The sequence below is a fragment of the Dromiciops gliroides genome, chromosome 1, assembly GCF_019393635.1.
Source record: "Dromiciops gliroides isolate mDroGli1 chromosome 1, mDroGli1.pri, whole genome shotgun sequence".
Classification (NCBI taxonomy): Eukaryota; Metazoa; Chordata; class Mammalia; order Microbiotheria; family Microbiotheriidae; genus Dromiciops; species Dromiciops gliroides.
In genome coordinates, this window is record NC_057861.1 from 75,019,520 (window position 1) to 75,033,196 (window position 13,677).

Here is a 13,677-nt window from a genome sequence, read left to right on the forward strand (position 1 = left end):
CTTCCCTCTCTCCCTAGCCCTTGTTTGGATTTTTGTTAAGTAGCTCCATTGTGTAGAGCAGGACAGCCTTCACAAAGACAAGTAGCTACATGTAACAATGAATTATGCAGTATTTGAATGGCTATTTACAAACAAAAACAAAAACAAATGTATAAACAAAATCCTGAAGATGCCTTGCAAAACTTCGGGGATGTTTGCCTCCAACATAGTTAGGCTGCTCATCACCTTCACTATTCCAGTTTTTAAATCCTGAGTCAAGTGCCAAAATAAATGAATAAATAAATGAAGTCATGCCAATATGATCTCTTTTTGGAGGGCAATTATCACATCATACCCTTTGACAAAAAAAATGACCAACAAAAACCACAAACAGTTCATTTAGGGGCATTTGTGGTAGACAATGGAGAGCCCGTATTCCTCATACTCTTGCTTGTTGATCGACATCTGCTGGAAGGTGGAAGGTATTTGCACTTAGGTGGGACAATGATCTTGATTTTCATTGTGCTGGGATCTAGAGCTGTAATCTCCTTTTTTATCCTATCATCAATGCCTGGGTACACATATGTTGGTACCACCAGACAATATGGTATTGCCATACAAATCATTATGGATGTCAACATCACAAGTCATGTTGAAGGTAGTTTCATGTATTCCACAGGATTCCATACCTAAAAAAGAAGGTTAGAAGAGAGCTTCAGGGTACCCGAACCTCTCATTACCAATGTGATAACCTGACCATCAGGGAGCTCATCACTCTTTTCTAGAGAAGAGCTGGATGCATCAGGGGCCATTACCTGCTGTCACACATAATTTCTCTCTCATCTGTGGTAGTAAAACTGTATCATTTCTTGGTCAGAATCTTCATGAGGTAGTTTGTCAGATCATGGCCAGCCAGATCCAGATGGAGGATGGCATGGAGAAGGGCAAAAGTATGGGAACAGTGTGGGTGGATCACACCATCACAGAGTCCATTACAATATCAGTGACTTGCCCAGAGTCATTAAAAGATAAGCACAGACTAGATGGCATCATATAAGGCTGGGGTGTTGAGGGTCTCAAACATCATCCATGTTATCTTTTCTCTGTTGGCTTTGGGATTCAGGGGTGCTTCTGTGAGAAGCACAGGGTATTCCTTAGGGGCTACACATACCTCATTGTAGAAAGCATGGTGCCAGATCTTCTTCCTGTTATCCCAGTTGCTGATAATACCATACTTAATGGGGTACTTCAGGGTCAGAATACCTCTCTGGCTCTGGGCCTTATCCTCCATGTAGCTATATTTCTGGCCTATACCCACCATTACATCCTGATGTCTGGGGTAAGGAACAATAGAAAGGAAGATAGCCCAGGGGTATCATCTCCTGCAAAGTCAGCTTTGCACATTACAGACCCAGTATCAACAGTAAGGGCAGCAATACCGTCATCCATGGTGAACTTTGAAGTGGCAAGTTTAAACCCTTAAGAGAGAGAGGAGGAGGTGCTGTACTTGGAGGCAGGGGGAGACAAGTACACACTGGGTGGAAGAGCTCACAGCTCTTCTCTCATTTTGATGTGTTCTCCCCAATATCAGTTGCCTGGAGTAAGCAAATGTCTCCTCAATACTACTTATACAGCTATCAGTCAATCAGTTAACATAAATGAGCTTTTACCAGGAGATATTTTCTGAAAAAGACATAGTAAAAACAGAAAAAAACACAAATGTGTCCCCTGAGCTAGAGTTACACCCTTTCCTCTATCACTTAAGTCCCTGGGGAGAGTGGGCTCAAACTTAAAGCACATTTCTCCAAAGCATCTGACCCAGCAAATTCACTTCCCAAAGTGGCATAGCCACTGGAAAAGCTGCTCCCTTGATCCAGGATTCAGTGTCTTGTTTACTGGGTAGAGCAAAGTGGCCTCCTTAATCTATCCCACAGATTAAGCAAATTACTCTAGTATAGCAGGCTTAGCAGCCAGGAAACCTCATTATGAATTCCAGTTATTTGCCTCTGGTGCTCTTCTGACCTTTTGAAATGAACAAAGTCATGGCCTAGTTCATTTTATCTCCACCTAAGAGCAGGAAAGAATGAAACAGGAAAGTAGTTGCACTATTTACACACAAGTAGACCTCAGTGAGGCTAGTAAGTCCCACCTGGACGCAAACAACAGTCCTTGCCTTGATGGCCGTCAGGAGAGAGAGAGAGAGAGAGAGAGAGAGAGAGAGAGAGAGAGAGAGAGAGAGAGAGAGAGAGAGAGAATCAGCCAGTTAGTGCCTTTTGTATGCATGTTCAGTTCAGTTCAGTTGCTCATTGAAAGACTTTTCTTTATCACTCAGTAAGGTGTTGGGAAATGTCCCCAAATACCTGACCCAATTCTGAAGAGGAGAGCTGGATGCTTCCTTCACACATCATTATGAATTACTGGAATCAGATTTCCCAAGGAAGGAGGGAGAGCCCATTGTGAATGCTTGTGGACCCTTATTGGTCAGACCTCTAATTCCTGAGTTAGTAATTAGTGAGGTTGCTAGGTTGCTTTGGTAGGCATGGTAGTATATAGTGGCAGCATTAGTCAGGGGATTAAGGAGAAGCAAGGGCTCTCAACTATTTTATTGCTTTTGTTGTTGTTGTTGTTTTTTGTTTTTGTGGGGCAATGAGGGTTAAGTGACTTGCCCAGGGTCACACAGCTAGTTAAGTGTCAAGTGTCTGAGGCTGGATTTAAACTCAGGTCCTCCTGAATCTAGGGCCGGTGCTTTATCCACTGTGCCACCTAGCTGCCCCAGGGATCTCATCTACTTTTTTAGTTAATAAAATATTTTTTTTCCCGTTACATGTAAAAATGGTTCTCAACTTTTGTTTATACAAGCTTTCCAAATTCAGATTTTTCTCCCTCCCTCCCCTCCCTCCCCCCTCCCCTAGACAGCAGGTAATCTGATATAGGTTATATATGTGTGTATATATATATATATACACACACACATAACAACATTAAACATATTTCTGCATTAGTCATGTTATAAGAGAAAAAAGTCAGAGCAATGACGAAAAACCTCAAAATAGAAAAATATCAGCACCAAAAACAAAAGAAATAGTATGGTTCATTCAGCATCTACTCCACAGTTCTTTTTTTTTTTTTCCTGGATTTGGAGATCCTCTTCTATCATGAGTTCCCTGGAACTCTTCTGCACCATTGCATTGGTGAGAAGAATCTAGTCCATCACAGTAGATCAACACTCAATGTTGATGATACTGTGTACAATGTTCTTCTGGTTCTGCTCATCTCACTCATCATCAGCCCACGCAAGACCCTCCAGGTTTCTTTGAACTCCTCCTGCTCATAGTTTCTTACAGCACAATAGTATTCCATTACATTCATATACCACAACTTGTCCAGCCATTCCCCAATTGATGGGCATCCCCTCAAATCCAATTCCTTGCCAACACATAAAGAGCAGCTATTTTTGTACATGTGGGTCCCTTTCCCCTTTCCATGATTTCTTTGGGAAAAAGACCCAAAAGTGGTATTGCTGGGTCAAAGGGTATGCACAGCTTTATCGTCCTTTGGGCATAATCATAAATTGCTCTCCGGAATGGTTGGATCAGTTCACAGCTCCACCAACAATGTATTAGTATTCCAATTTTTCCACAGCTTCTCCAACATTTATTATCTTCCTTTTTTATAATTTTTGCCAATCTGATAGGTGTCAGGTGGTACCTCAGAGTTGTTTTAATTTGCATCTCTCTAATCATTAGAGATTTAGAGCATTTTTTCATATGGGAATAGATAGCTTTGGTTTCTTCATCAGAAAACTGCCTGTTCATATCCTTTGACCATTTCTCAATTGGGGAATGACTTGGATTCTTAGAAATTTGATTTAGTTCCATATATATTTTAGAAATGAGGCCTTTATCAGAAGTACTGGCCTCAAAAATTGTTTCCCAGCTTTCTGCCTCCCTTCTAATTTTGGATGCATTGCTTCTGTTTGTACAAAAATTTTTTCATTTAATGTAATCAAAATCATCCATTTTGCATTTTATAATATACTCTATCTCTTGTTTGGTCATAAACTGTTTTCCTTTCCAAAGATATGATAGGTAGACTATTCCTTTCTCTCCTAATTTACCTATGGTATCACCTCTTATGTCTAAATCATGTATCCATTTTGACCTTATTTTAGTATAAGGTGTCAGATGTTGGTCTATGCCTAATTTCTGCCATACTGTCTTCCAGTTTTCCCAGCAGTTTTTGTCAAATACTGAGTTCCTATCCCAGAAGCTGGAGTCTTTGGGTTTATCAAACACTACATTACCAGTGTCATTTACTACTGCGTTTCCTGTGCCTAGCCTATTCCATTGATCCTCCACTCTATTTCTTAGCCAGTACCAGATAGTTTTGATGACTGCTGCTTTATAGTAAAGCTCCAGGTTTGGTACCACTAACCCACCTTCCTGTGAATTTTTTTTCATTATTTCCCTGGATATTCTTGATTTTTTGTTTTTCAGATGAATTTTATTATTTTTTCTAGCTGTATAAAATAATTTTTAGGCAGTCAGATTGGTATGGCACTGAATAAGTAAATTAATTTAGGCAGTATTGTCACTTTTACTATATTAGCTCTGCCTATCCATGAGCAATTGATATCTTTCCAATTATTTAGATCTGATTTGATTTGTGTGAAGAGTGTTTGGTAGTTGTGTTCATAGAGTTCCTGGGTTTGTCTTGGCAAGTAGACTCCCAAGTATTTTATATTATCTACCGTTACTTTAAATGGAATTTCTCTTTCTATCTCTTGCTGCTGGACTTTGTTGGTCATGTATAGAAATGCTGATGATTTATGTGGATTTATTTTATATCCTGCTACTTTGGTAAAGTTGTTAATTGTTTCAAGTAATTTTTGAGTTGATTCTCTAAGATTCTTTAAGTATACCATCATATCATCTGCAAACAGTGATAGTTTTGTTTCCTCCTTGCCTATTCTAATTCCTTTAATTCCTTTCTCTTCGCTGATTGCTAAAGCTAACATTTCTAGGACAAAATTAAATAATAGGGGTGATAATGGACATCTCTGTTTCACCCCTGATCTTATTGGGAAGGCCTCTAATTTATCTCCATTGCATATAATACTTGCTGATGGCTTTAGGTAGATACTGCTTATTATTTTAAGGAAAGCTCCACCTATTCCTAAACACTCTAGTGTTTTTATTAGGAATGGGTGCTGTATTTTGTCAAAAGCTTTCTCTGCATCTATTGAGATAATCATATGATTTTGGTTGCTTTTCTCATTGATGTAGTTGATTATGTTAATAGTTTTCCTAATGTTGAACCAGCCCTGCATTCTTGGTATAAATCCCACCTGGTCATAGTGTATTATCCTGGTGATTATTTGCTGTAACCTCCTTGCTAATATCTTATTTAAGATTTTAGCATCAACATTCATTAGGGAAATTGGTCTATAATTTTCTTTCTCTGTTTTTGCTTTGCCTGGTTTTGGTATCACCACCATATTTGTGTCATAAAATGAATTTGGTAGAACTCCTTCTTCACCTATTTTTCCAAATAATTTGTATAATATTGGAATTGATTGTTCTTTAAATGTTTGGTAAAATTCACCCATAAACCCATCTGGCCCTGGGGATTTTTTCTTAGGGAATTCATTAATGGCTTGTTCAATTTCTTTTTCTAATATGGATTTATTTAAGGATTTTATTTCCTCTTCAGTTAAGCTGGGCAGTTTGTATTTCTGTAAATATTCATCCATTTCATTTAGATTGTCAAGTTTCTTGGCATACAGTTGGGCAAAATATTTCCTAATTATTGCTTTAATTTCCACTTCATTGGTGGTAACATCACCCTTTTCATTTTTGATACTGGTAATTTGGTTTTCTTCTTTCTTTTTTTTAATCAAATTAAGCAATATTTTGTCTATTTTATTGGTTTTTTCATAAAACCAGCTCTTAGTTTTATTGATTAATTCTATAGTTTTTTTTGCTTTCAATCTTATTAATTTCTTCTTTAATTTTCAGGATCTCTAGTTTGGTATCTAATTGGGGATTTCTAATTTGTTCTTTTTCTAGCTTTTTAAGTTGCATACCCAATTCATTGATCTCCTCTTTCTCTTTTTTATTCATGTAAGCATTTAGAGCTATAAAGTTTCCCCTAAGCACTGCTTTGGCTACATCCCATAGATTTTGGTATGTTGTCTCATTATTGTCATTCTCTTGGATATAGTTATTGATTGTTTCTATGATTTGTTTGGCCCATTCATTCTTTAGAATGATATTATTTAGTTTCCAATTGATTTTCATTCTACTTTTCCCTGGCTCTTTCTTACATGTAATTTTTATTGCATCATGATCTGAGAAGGATGCATTTACTATTTCTGCCTTTCTACATTCAACTATGATGTTTTTGTGCCCTAATACATGGTCAATTTTTGAAAATGTGCCATTTACTGCTGAGAAAAAGGTATATTCCTTTCTATCCCCATTCAATTTTCTCCAGACATCTATCATGTCTAACTTTACTAGTAATCTATTCACCTCTTTCAGTACTTTCTTATTTATTTTTCAGCTAGATTTATCTAATTCTGAGAGGGGGAGATTCTGATCCCCCACTAGTATAGTATTACTGTCTAATTCCTCTTGTAACTCATTTAACTTCTCCTCTAAGAACTTGGACGCTATACCACTTGGTGCATACATATTTAATATTGATATTACTTCATTATCTATAGTACCTTTTAGCAAGATGTAATTTCCTTCCTTATCTCTTTTAATGAGATCTGGTTTTGCCTGTGCTTTGTCTGAGATAAGGATTGCTACCCCTGCTTTTTTTACTTTAGCTGAAGCATAATATATTCTGCTCCAGCCTTTTACCTTTACTCTGTGTGTATCTCTCTGCTTCAAATGTGTTTCTTATAAACAGCATATTGTAGGTTTCTGGTTTTTAATCCACTCTGCAATTCGCTTCCGTTTTATAGCAGAGTTCATCCCATTCACATTGACAGTTATTATTACTGACTGTCTATTCCCCTCCATTCTATTTACCCCCTTTCTACTTTTCCCCCCTTCTTTTACTCTATTCCTCCTCACTGATGTTTTACTTCTTACTCCTGCCTCCCCCAATCTGCCCTCCCTTTTTATCACCCCCCTCTCTTTTCTTTACCTTTTCTCCCTTGCTTTTGTCCTCCCTTCTATCAGTCCCCCCCTTTCCCTTCCCCTTTTGCTTCCCTAAAGAATGAGCTAAGTTTCTTTATCCCAATGAATGTATATGTTATTCCCTCTTTGAATCAGATCTAATGAGAGTAGGGTTGAAATAATGTTCACCCCTCCTTTCTTTCCTTCTTTTGTAATAGGTTTTTTTTTTCACCTCTTCATATGATATGTCATCCCATTCCACCTCCCCTTTCTTCTCCTCCCCATAGACTCCCTTTTTAACCCCATTAATTTTTTTTGTATCACCACATCAAAGACAATTTATATTTATATCCTCTATGTACAGTTCTTCTCTCTGCCCAGATACATTTACAGTTCTTAACAATTATGAGTATTGAGAGGTGGAGCCAAGATGGTGGAGGAGAGGATGTGACTCCCACAAGCTCCAGATAAACCTGTCCATTCACACCCAAATAATGTGGTAAAAATCAAAACCCAGAGCAGCCTAATGCACATAAGAACAGAGTGAGAATATTTCTCTGCAAAAGAAGGCAATTATGATCACCTACTGATCAGGCTGAACAGCTCAGTGCACGGTCCGGACCCAGCCAAGGACACTGCTTCCAGTGCATATCAGAGTCTTCAGCACCAGCAGCTTCTGAGGCTCCAATCAAGGACTGGTGAGGGGATTCGGCGGTAGACCAGGGTGAAGTGGAGGCATTATCTACTAGAGTTGGGGCAAAGTGCCCTGGGTCTGAACCAGTGGGCTGAATCAAGTGGTGGTGGCCCAGTGGGGGAGGGGTAAAAGCACGCCAAGTTTCCGACCATAGAGAATCAGAATTCAATCAGACTTCTGTTTCCGGGTCAAAGAGAAAGTGGCTGTGATTACTCACAAGCCAAGCAGGCTGAGAACAAGTCCAATCACCCCCTGGGCTAGGCTGTAGCACGAACAGAGTGTCCTGGAAGCAGCGCTACACTTTAAGAAGGAGTAAAAAGCCAAGAAATAGTAAGCCAGGATGAGTAGGCAGAGAAAGCAGAAGACCATCGAAAACTTCTTTGGGGGAAAGGTAGACCACAATACATCCTCAGAAGAAGAAGATAATAATAGGGTCAAAGCTCCAACATCCAAAGCTTCCAAGAAAAATATGAACTGGTCTCAGGCCATGGAAGCTCTCAAAAGGGACTTTGAAGAGAAAGTAGGAGAGATAGAACGAAGATGTAGAGAAAGAGAGGAAGGAATGGAAAGAGAAATGAGAGCAATGCACGAGAGTCATGAGAAAAAAGTCAACAGTTTGAAAAGCCAAATGGAAAAGGAGATTAAAAAACTGTCTGCTGAAAATAATTGCCTAAGAATTAGGATTGAACAAATGGAAGCTAGTGAGCTTATGAGAAACCAAGACACAGTAAAGCAAATCCAATTGAATGAAAAAATAGAAGGCAATGTGAAATATCTCCTTGGAAAAACAGCTGACCTAGAAAATAAATCTAGGAGAGATAATTTGAAAGTCATTGGACTACCTGAAAACCATGACCAAAACAAGAGTTTAGACACCATCCTCCAAGAGATTGTGAGGGAAAATTGCCCTGATATTCTAGAAGCAGAAGCTAAAATAGAAATTGAAAGAATCCACCGATCACCTCCTGAAAGAGATCCCAAAAGGAAAACCTCCAGGAATATTATAGCCAAATTCCAGAACTCCCAGGTCAAGGAGAAAATATTGCAAGCAGCTAGAAAAAAGGAATTTAAATACTGTGGAGCTCCAATAAGGATAAAGCAAGATCTAGCAGCTTCTACATTAAAGGACGGGGGGGCATGGAATATGATATTCCAGAGGGCAAAGGAAATGGGACTACAGCCAAAAATCATGTACCCAGCAAAACTAAGCATCATCTTTCAGAGGCAAATATGGAATTTCAATGAGAAAGAAGACTTTCAGGCATTTGTTATGAAAAGACCTGAACTGAATAGAAAATTTTACTTTCGAATACAAGACCCTGGAGAAGCATAAAAAGATAAACAGGAAAAAGACTTCATGAGGGATATTAAAAGATCAAACTATTTATATTCCTACATGGGAAGATAATACTTCAAACTCATAAGAACTATCTCAGTAAGGATTTAAGAGAGGACACAGGCCTGAACTGAATACGAAGGGATGTTATGTTTTGTTCTTTGTGGGGTGTCTTATGTCTGGGGCCGGATTTGGGCTTCAGGCCTCCTGGGTCCAGGGCTGGTGCATTGTTCACTGTGCCACCCAACTAACCCATAATGACATCCTTAAAATAGGGTTGAGGTGTAGGAGAAATAGACTGGGGGAGGGGGAAGGGGAGAGATGGTCTGGGGAGAGGTTGTTCACATGAAGGAAATAAGAAAAAAGCTTATGGAGGGGAGGGGAAGAGGGGGAAGGAATTGGGTAGTGAGTGAATCTTAATATCATCAGAATTGACTCAAAGAAGGACTAACATACATACTCAAGTGGGTATAGTAATATATTTTTGCCCTGAGGGAGGGGAGGGAGATAAGGGGGGAGGAGAGGGGAAGGAGGGAAGGGCAGATTCGGGGAGAGAGCAGTAAAAAGCAAAATACTTTTGAGGAAGGTAAAGATGTTCTGCATAACTGCACAAGTATGACATACTGAATTGCTTGATTTCATAGGGAGGGTTGAGGAGAAAGGGAGGAAGAAAATTTGGAACATAGAATTAGCTCAAAGACCTTAAACTCATCAGAGCTGGCTCATGGAGGGAATAACATTCACAGCCAGTTGGGAGGAGTAATCTATTTAACCCTACAGGAAAGTATGAGGGGAAGAGGATAAGGAAGGAAGGGTGAAAAAAAAAGGGGAGTCCAGAGTACGGGTACAGTCAGAAGTAAAACACTTTTGAGGAGGAATAGTTTAAAAGAAGATAGAAAATAGAGTAAATATCATGGGAAGGGAATAGGATGGAGGGAAATAGGTATGATGATTGAATATAATGGCAAAACATATGGTACCTACTTTGCTGCGCTAATATGAAGAAAATTCTTTGTCAAGTTTAATGTACTTTATTTCGGTTATGATGAGCAGGATACTATCAGAAAATCCTGGAAAGACCTACATGAACTGAAGCAGAGTGAAATGTACTGTATGCAAAATAACAGCAATAGTGTAAGATGATCTGCTAGGAAGCATGTGGTTATTTTCAGCAAGGCAATGGTCCAACATAACCCTGAAGTACTTATGAAAATGGCAACCCATCTACAGAGAAAGAAGTGATAGTATCTGAAAATAGATGGAAACACATTTTTTTTCTTTTCTTTTCTTTTCTTTTTTTTTCTTGGTGAGGCAATTGGGGTTGGGTGGCTTGCCCAGGGTCACACGGCTGGTGGGTGTTGGGTGTCTGAGGCCAGATTTCGGCTCGGGTGCTCCTGGTTCCAGGGCCAGTGCTCTGTCCACTGCACCACCTAGCTGCCCTTGGAAACACATTTAAAAAAATTTTTTTTTTCTCTTTGACAATTCCTCAGTCTGAAGTTTTGGGAGTTTTTTTGACTGTTTTCTCTCACAACTTAGCTAATGTGGGAATGTTTTCCATGACTACTCATGTATAACTTATTTTGAAAAGCTCGAGTTCTAGTGGGTGGGGGTGGGAATGGAGGAAGAAGAGAAGTTGGAACACAATTTTTTTTTTTTTAATTGATGTTAGGGGCAGCTAGATGGCGCAGTGGATAGAGCACCGGCCCTGGAGTCAGGAGTACCTGAGTTCAAATCCGGCCTCAGACACTTAACACTTACTAGCTGTGTGACTCTGGGCAAGTCACTTAACCCCAATTGCCTCACTAAAAAAAAAAAATGATGTTAAAATTTGTTTTTACATATATTTTGGAAAATAAAATTCTATTCAATAAAAAAAAAGATCCAAAAAAAAAAAGAGTTATGAGTATTATCTTCCCATGTAGGGATATAAACAGTTTAACCTAATTGAGTAACCTCTTTTTTCCCCCCTCTGTTTACCTTTTTAAACTTCTCTTGAGTCTTGTATGTTAAGATTGAATTTTCTATTCAGTTCTGGTCTTTTCAGCAGGAAAGATTGAAAGTCCCCAATGTCATTAAATGTCCATCTTTTCCCCTGAAAGAGAATGCTCCGTTTTGCTGGGTAATAGATTCTTGGCTGCAATCCAAGCTCCTTTGCCTCCCGGAATATCATATTCCAAGCCTTGCAGTCCTTTAATGTTGAAGCTGCCAGGTCCTGAGCAATCCTGACTGTGGCTCGATGGTACTTACATTGCTTCTTTCTGGCTGCTTGGAGTATTTTCTCCTTCACCTGATAATTCTGGAATTTGGCTACAATATTCCTTGGAGTTTTCCTTTTGGAGTCTCTTTCAGGAGGTGATCGGTGGATTCTTTCAATGATGATTTTATCCTCTGATTCTATGATATCAGGGCAGTTCTCCGTAATAATTTCCTGGAATTTGGTGTCTAGATTCTTTTTCTGGTCATGGCTTTCAGGCAGTCCAATGATTCTCAAATTGTCTCTCCTTGATCTGTTTTCCAGATCACTTGTCTTTCCAATGAGGTATTTTACATTTTCTTCTATTTTTTCATTCTTTTGATTCTGCTTGACTGATTCCTGGTGTCTCATGGATTCCTTATCTTCCAACTGTCCAATTTTAATGTTTAAGGCATTGTTTTCTTCAATGAGGTTATGCACCTTTTTTTCATTTGGCCAGATGAATTTTTTAAGGCATTGTTTTCTTCAATGAGGTTATGCACCTTTTTTTCCATTTGGCCAGTCAATTTTTGTGCTTCCTTTTCCAAGCTGCTGATTCTTTTTTCATAGTTTTCTTGTTTTGCTTTCATTTCTCTCCCCATTTTTTCTTCTACCTCTCTCAATTGATTTTTAAAATCCTTTTTGAGCTCTTCCAGGAAGGCTTTTTGTTCTTGAGACCAATTCACCTTCCCTCATGAGGCTTCACATGTAGGCAATTTGAGGGTATTGTCCCCATCTGAGTTTGTCTTGGCTTCTTCCCTATTGATACAGAAGCTCTCAATGGAGAGGGCTCTTTTTTGCTTCTTACTCATTATTTCAGCTTATTTATTTATTTTTTAAGTTGAGGTCTGCTCTGGGGGCACCAGGGTCCCTGTTTTGGGCTTCTTGTGCAGGGGTATAGGTGCTGTGTGACCAGCTTTTTACTCTGAGGCCTTTATAGTGTGTGCAGTTCACCCCCCTGCACTTCCTGTCTGGCACCCAATCCTGGCTGTCCCGTTCGTGGCCCTATAGCTGGCTTCCTACCCTCCTGGATGGTGCAGGTAGGTTTTTCCACTATCCTTCTTGGCCACCAGATTTTTGAGCCAGGTTCCAGGGGCCTCAGTTGTTTGGCTGTGGCCCGCAGCTCCTGCTGACTTGCCCCAACTCCCTCTGTGCTGGGCTGCTGCCCTGCGCTGGGCCTCCCTTTTGCCTGAGTCAGACCGACCTTTTCCTGAAGTCTTCTAAATTATCTCTGGTTGGAAGACTGTGTCTCTCTGTCTCTTTTTGCAGGTTCTGTAGTTTCAGAATCTGTCCAGAGGCTTGATTTTATGTTCTTTTTGAGGGAACAGAAGGAGAGCTCAGGCAGCTTTCTGCTTCCTCTCTGCCATCTTGGCTCTGCCCAGATCTCATCTATTGCTTGTAGATTATCTGATTGTATGGCTTTAGAATTTTAGGGAAGTTTGGATTATTCACAGAGTGAGAATTAGCCTCTGGGATCATGTGAAGGGCACAGTGTCATTGTCTAGGGGCCCAAGGTAAAGTCCCTAATGTTCAAGATTCGTGTGACTTTCCCAGGAAATGACTTTTGTCATTTGGGCCTCTTGTACCTTGTGGTAGTGCTTATGCTGTCATTAAGGTGAGGTTAGTTTGCATGTGTGCTAAGAAAGCCTGTCCTAGAGAGTCTCAACTACATTTGTGATACAACTTTTTTCTCCTGGGTTCAGTCTCATTGCCTTAAGGCACATGTGATAACCCAGATGTAATAATACCAGGCAGTGCCTGAATAAGGCCATAAACCCCTAGAGAGGACACAGTGATGTGGGGGTCCCAAAGCTGGACAGAAGCCATCAGTATCAGTCTGGGGGCATTAAGGAAGGGCATCATTGAAGTGTTTGAGATAAACTTCAAAGGATAAGGGTAAGGGTATTCACAGAACCTCAGGATTGGAAGGGCAACTGGAGACCCTTTAGTCCAAGACCTACCAGAATAAGAACCCTCTCCATGACATACTAGAGAAGCAGAGTTCCAACCTTCACTCAAAGACGTCTGGTGAAGGGGAACCCATTGCACTTCTGTATAGCTATAATTGTTAGAGAGTTTTCCATGGCAAACCTAAATATCTCTCTGTAACTCCTCCATTGCTTCTAGTTCTGCCCTCTCAGGTCACAGTCAAGAAGGCCAAGTCTTAGATGGCATCTTTCCATGTGGAGAGGTATGTATAGAGACTACCAGGTCATCTACAAAAAGCCATAGTTTTCTTGTCTCTTTGCCTATGTTTATTGTCTCAATTTCCTTTTTCTTGTCTCATTGGGTCCCTCACTGAAGC

General features: G+C 39.7%; 1 pseudogene; it reads right to left on the reverse strand.

The window, feature by feature from the left end:
• Positions 1–378: 378 nt before the first annotated feature.
• On the reverse strand, positions 379–1,428 carry LOC122745656 (annotated as a pseudogene).
• Positions 1,429–13,677: the final 12,249 nt, after the last annotated feature.